Here is a 6,268-nt window from a genome sequence, read left to right as displayed (position 1 = left end):
AAAAACTCACCTTCAACCTCAACTTCACCCCTTACACAAAAATTAACTCAAATAGGTCACCGATTTAAATGTAAAACTTCAAACGTTTAGGAGAAAAAAGACAGGAAAACGCCTTGCGACCTAGGGCACTTGACACTAAAAGCATGATCCGCAGGAGGAAAAGTGGTAGTTAGACCTCATCAAAACTAAAGCCTTGCTCTGTAAGACGCCTGTGAAAGGGATGAAAGAAAAGCTACAGAAATGACTTTAGTAAAGCTTCCCAGTACAAAATCAATATACAAAAATCCTGTGTGTCTATACACTAACAATGAACTGTCAGAAAGAGAAATTAAGAAAACAATCCCATTTACAATTGTATAAGAAGAATAAAATACCTAGGAATATATTTAAGCAAGGAAGTGAAACATCTGTGTACTGAAAGCTTACAAGCCACTGCTAAAAGACACCGAGGAAGACACAAATACGTGGGAACTTTACTGTGCTCAGGGTTAGAAGAATTCATATTGTTAACATGTAACACAACCTAAAGCAATCTAAGATTCAATGCAATCCCTATCAAAATTCCAGTGGTATTTTTCACAAAAATAGAAAAAAATTTTTTTAATGTTTGTATCAGACCACAAAATACTCCAAATAGCCAAAGCGATCTTAAGAAAGATAAGCAAAAATGGAGGCATCACACTTCCTGATTTCAAACTGTATCACAGCCCTGGCCAGTGTTCCCAGTGGTTAGAGCGTCAGCCAGTGCATGGAAGGGTTACGGGTTCAATTCCCAGTCAAGGGCACATACCTGGGTTGCAGGTTTGATCCCTGGCCCTGGAAGGGGTATATGCAGGAGGCAGTCAATCAATGTGTCTCTCTCACATCAGTGTTTCTCTAACTCTCCCCCCCTTCCTTCCCTTCCACTCTCTCTAAAAATCAATGGTAAAACTATCCTCAGGTGAGGATTAACAAAAACAAAACAAAACAACTGTATTACAAAGCTATAGTAATCAAAACAGTACAGTACTGGCACAAAAGCAGATACATAGATAAATGGAATAGAACAGAGAGCCCAGAAATAAACTCATGCATATACACCCTATTACTTTACAACAGAGAAACCAAGAATATACTGTACAGTAGGGCAAGGACAGTCTCTTTAATAAATAGTGTTGGGAAAACTGGATAGACACATGCAAAAGAATGAAACTAGAGCCATATCTTACACCATATGCAAACATCCATCAACTCAAAATAGATTAAAGATTTGAACATAAGACCTGAAACCATAAACTCCAATGAGAAAACATGGAGTTAAGCTCCTTTACATCAGTTTTGGCAATAATTTTTTTTATTTGACACCAAAAGCAAAGGTAAAAAAACAACAACAAAAAACAGTAAACAACAAATGGGACTACATCAAATTAAAAAGCTTCTGCACAGCAAAGGAAACCATCAACAAAATGAAATGGCAACCTATGGATTGGGAAAAAACATTTGCAAACCAAATATCTGATAAAGGGTTAATATCCAAAATTACATAAAGAACTCATATAACTCAACAGCAAAAAAACCAACAAACCACCAAAAAATCTGATTTAAAAATGAGCAGAGGAACTGAGTAGACATTTTTCCAAAGGAAAAGTACAAGTGGCCAACAGGTGCACAAAAAAGTGCTCAATTCCCTCATCATCAGGGAAATGCAAATCAGAACCACCAAAAGCTACCACCTGTACCTCTGAGGACAGTTATCATCAAAAGACACGAGATAACATGCCTTGGCAAGGACGTGGACAAAAGGGAACCCATGTGCACTGCTGGTGAGAATGTAAATTGGCGCAGCCACTATGAAAAACAGGAGGTTCCAAAAAAGATTATAAATAGGACTATCGACACTAATAAAAGAGAAAGATGCAAATTGACGGTACCTTCACGACGCCCACCAATCAGGAGTGAGTATGCAAATTAACCCAATAAAGATGGCAGGTTAATTTGCATGCACAGGCACCGAGTGGCCGGGGGCGGGGTGGGACACAGGCATTCCACACCGCCCCAGCCTCTCCGGGCTCTGGGCAGTGTGGGAAGGTGGAAAGGCGGTTCTGGCTGGAGCAAAGGCGGTGCCAGCAGCCAGGGGAAGGAAGACCCATCCTTGCAAGAATCTTCATACATCGGGCCTCTAGTTATAAATAATCCAGCAATCCCACTCTAGTTTATACATCTTTTTTTAAAACATATTTTTATTGATTTCAGAGAGGGAAGGAGAGGGAAAGAGATAGAAACATCAACGATGAGAGAGAATCATTGATCGGCTGCCTCCTACATGCCCCCCACTGGGGATTGAGCACACAACTCGGGCATGTGCCCTTCACTGGAATTGAACTGGGACCCTTCAGTCTGCCGGCTGACACTCTATCCACTGAAGCAAACCAGCTAGGGCTAGTTTATACATCTTTAGGAAATGAAGTCACTCCCTCTAAGAGATATCTGCATTCCCATGTTCATTATTCACAGTAGCCAAGATATGGAGACAACCTAACTGCCCATCAACAGATAAATGGGTAAAGATTATATATATATAATATATACATATATATATATATATAATTTACATATACATGTATACATATATAGCAGAGTATTATTCAGCCATGAGAAAGACAGACATCCTGCCATTTACAACAACAAGGATGGACCTAGAAGGTGTTAGGCTAAGTGAAATAAGTCAGAGAAAGACAAATACTGTATGATACCACTTATATTTGGAATTTAAAATGCCAAATTTGTAGAAACAGAGATCAGAATGTGGTTACCAGGGGCTAGGGCAGTGATGGCGAACCTTTTGAGCTTGGCGTGTCAGCGTTTTGAAAAACCCTAACTTAACTCTGGTGCTGTGTCACATATAGAAATTTTTTGATATTTGCAACCTTAGTAAAACAAAGATTTATATTTTTGATATTTATTTTTTATATTTAAATGCCATTTAACAAAGAAAAATCAACCAAAAAAATGAGTTCGCGTGTCACCTCTGACACGTGTGTCATAGGTTCGCCATCGCTGGGCTAGGGAGTCAGGGGAGAGGGGAGATGTTAGTCACAGGGTATAAACTTCCAGTTATAAAATGAACGAGTTCTAGAGTCTAATGTACACCATAGTGATTATAGTTAGCTAGAGGCCCGGTGTGCGAAACTCATACATGGGGGGGGGGGGGTGTCCCTCAGCCTGGCCTGCACCCTCTCCAATCTGGGACCCCTGCCGATCCCTGTGCAATCCGGGACCGCTGGCTCCTAACCACTCGCCTGCCTGCCTGCCTGATTGCTCCCTAACCGCTCCCCTGCCGGCCTGATTGACGCCTAACTGCCCTCCCCTGCCACAGCCCACCTCCTCCACCAGGCCCCGCTTCCACTGTGTGCGTGACCATCTTGTGATGGCCATCTTGTGACGACGTTAGGGCGTGATGCGTGAGAGCATGATGACCACCTAGGCTATTATTAGTATAGATAATATTTTACAGTTGATCCTTGGCCAATATGGATTTGAACATGGATTTGAAATTATAGATGAATTTTTCAATAAATACTTTAAATGTCTTTTTCTCTTCCTTATGATGTTCTTAATAACCTTTTCTTTTCTCTAGCTTACTTATTTAAGAATAATGCGTGCCCGGCTAGTGTGGCTCAGCAGTTGAACGTCAATCCAGGAACCAAGAGGTCTCTGGTTCGATTCCCTGTCAGGGCATGTGCCCGGGGTTGTGGCTCGATCCCTAGTGTGGGGTGTGCAGGAGGCAGCCGATTGATGATGTTCCTGTCTCATTGATGTTTCTATCTCTCTATCCCTCTCCCTTCCTCTCTTTCTAAAAATCAATAAAAAATATTTAAAGAATAACACATATAATCCATATAACATACAAAATATGTGTTAATCGATTATTTGTTATCAGTAAGGCTTCTGGTCAACAGTAGGCTATTAGTAGTTAAGTTTTGGAGGAATCAAAATTTATACACAGATTTTTTTACTCCACAGAGGGGGGGGATTCAGTGTCCCTAACCCCCACATTGTATTATATACGTAAAGGGGGAGAGCTGCAGACCAGGAGACAATATCTGCAGACCACACACCCGACAAAGGCCTGGTATGGGACTATATGAAGCGCTCTCAACTCAACAGTGAAACCAAACCATCCAATTAGGAAATGGGTAAAACACATGAACAAACATGTCACTGAAGAATACATACAGATGACAAATAAGCACATGAACATGTGTTCAATGTCATGAGTCATTAAGCCTTAATGATTAAGGAAATGCACGTTAACACCACAGGAAGAGACTGTTACACGTCTATCGGAAGGGCTAAAAGCAAATGATTGTGGCAACATAACATGTCGCAAGGGCAAGGCCGTGAAGTTGAATCACTCATACATTGTTGGGGGGAATGTAAAACATACATAAGTTACTATGTATATGAATGTTCAAAGCAGCTGTACTCATAATGGCCCAAACTAGAAACCCAAATGTCCTTCAACAGATGAAATGGTTAACTCACTGGTCCATCCACTCCACGGAGTACCAGTCAGTCACAGAAGGAGCAGGCTACCAGCCACTCCCAGCGGCGGAAACAGGTCAGTGGCTGCCGGGGGCCAGGGCTCGGGGGGCTGTGGCTGAATAGAGGGAGAGTCTGGTGGTGACAGACAGTTCTGCATCTTGATTGTGACAGTGATTACACAGATCTGCACATGAGCTTGCACACATCTGTGTGTGTGCATGTGTGTGTATACGTGCACGCGCGCATGCACGCACACGCACATACACACAAGCACATCGCACCGTCGCACCATCACCTTCCCTGCTGTGATGTCATTGTAGATAGCTGTGCAGGACGGCACCACTGGGGAACGGGGAAGGCTACCATGCAAGCTCTCTGGGTTTTTTGTTTGTTTTTTTATTTTATTTTTAAAATATGTTTTTATTGATTTCAGAGAAGAGGGGAGAGGGAAAGAGAGATAGAAACCTCATGGATCAGCTGGGGATCAAGCCAGCATGTGTCCTGACCCGGAATCAAACCGTGACCTCCTGGGTCAACCACTGAGCCACGCCGTTTGTTTTTTAAACAGCTTCCTGTGAATGTCACTATGAGCAGGTAACTGCAGAAGTTGGAGGCTAGCGGCCTTTCCGCCCTGACAGCTAGGACTCCCTGTGAGCCCAGGGCCTTTGTGCTGGGCTACGAACAAAGGAGGGACTGGGGCCCAGAGAGAGTCATGTTCTGGGTCCCCAGTGGCAGAGGCTCGGCCCAGGCGTCAGAACCCCCAGCGCAGTGTGTCCACGGCTCCTGGGGAGGAGGTGCAGGTGTGTGCTTGGTACCTGGGAGGAGCAGGGGCACCTGTGGACTGTGCTCAGGGAGGCAGGGACCTGGTCCGGGGCTACTGTGTTCAGACAATGTGATCCTCGCCCCCTCCCCCCCGCCGCCCCAGGCCAGGGAGGAGTGATGGGGACCACGGGAGAAAGCAGTCATGCTCAGGGCAGTGGGCTGAGGGGGGGCCTGACAGGCGAGGAGGGTGGTGAGGGTCTCGGGGAGCAGGTGCCAGCCCTCAGCCACCAGAGCAGTGTTCTCCGGGCCCCAACCGGAGCCAGAGCAGCCCAGCCAGGGCAAGCGGTGGGGGCTGGGGGACAGGAGGGAAGGCTGGGCCAGGTGCCTGGCTGACTGGCCTGGCACAAAAATGGGGCGTGGGCCGTTTGGCCAGGTTTAATGGGCTTGTTGTCCTTGCCCTGGCAGCCTGCTTTCAGATGTGGTCCCCGCACCTCCCATAACCAGGGTCCCAAGCCCCAGGGACGCGGTGCATTGCTGGGCTGACCCCAGCCCACAGCAGCCCTTTCCAGCTCCCCGCCTGCGGTGGGGCCTGCTCATCACGCAGGACCAGTCCTGGGGCAGGGCCCCCTCCCCGCGGGGAGCAGGGCTCCTCAGCTGCTTGTCCACACCAAGCTCTGGGAAGGCTCCTAAGGTCGGTGCCTTGGGGATTCCCAGCCTAGTACCCCACCTCTACTTCCACAGCTGGACAGCTGGCCCGCCATGCACTTCCCCTCCCACCTGGGCAGCAGCAGAGGTGGGGCTGGACCAGGGATACCCACAGGCCTGCGGGCGGGGCTGCCCAGGCTGTTCACTTGCTGTGTGACCGCAGGAAGAACACTGTCCCTCTCTGGGCCGCATGCAATGTTCCAGGAACTCTTGGACTTGCTCCCTGAGCTTTTCCCAATTCGGGAGCCCACGCCTGGGCAGCGGAGGGGGCGGGTCT

Source organism: Myotis lucifugus, unplaced genomic scaffold (genome assembly GCF_000147115.1).
Source record: "Myotis lucifugus unplaced genomic scaffold, Myoluc2.0 scaffold_1050, whole genome shotgun sequence".
NCBI lineage: Eukaryota > Metazoa > Chordata > Mammalia > Chiroptera > Vespertilionidae > Myotis > Myotis lucifugus.
This window is presented reverse-complemented; position numbering follows the sequence as displayed.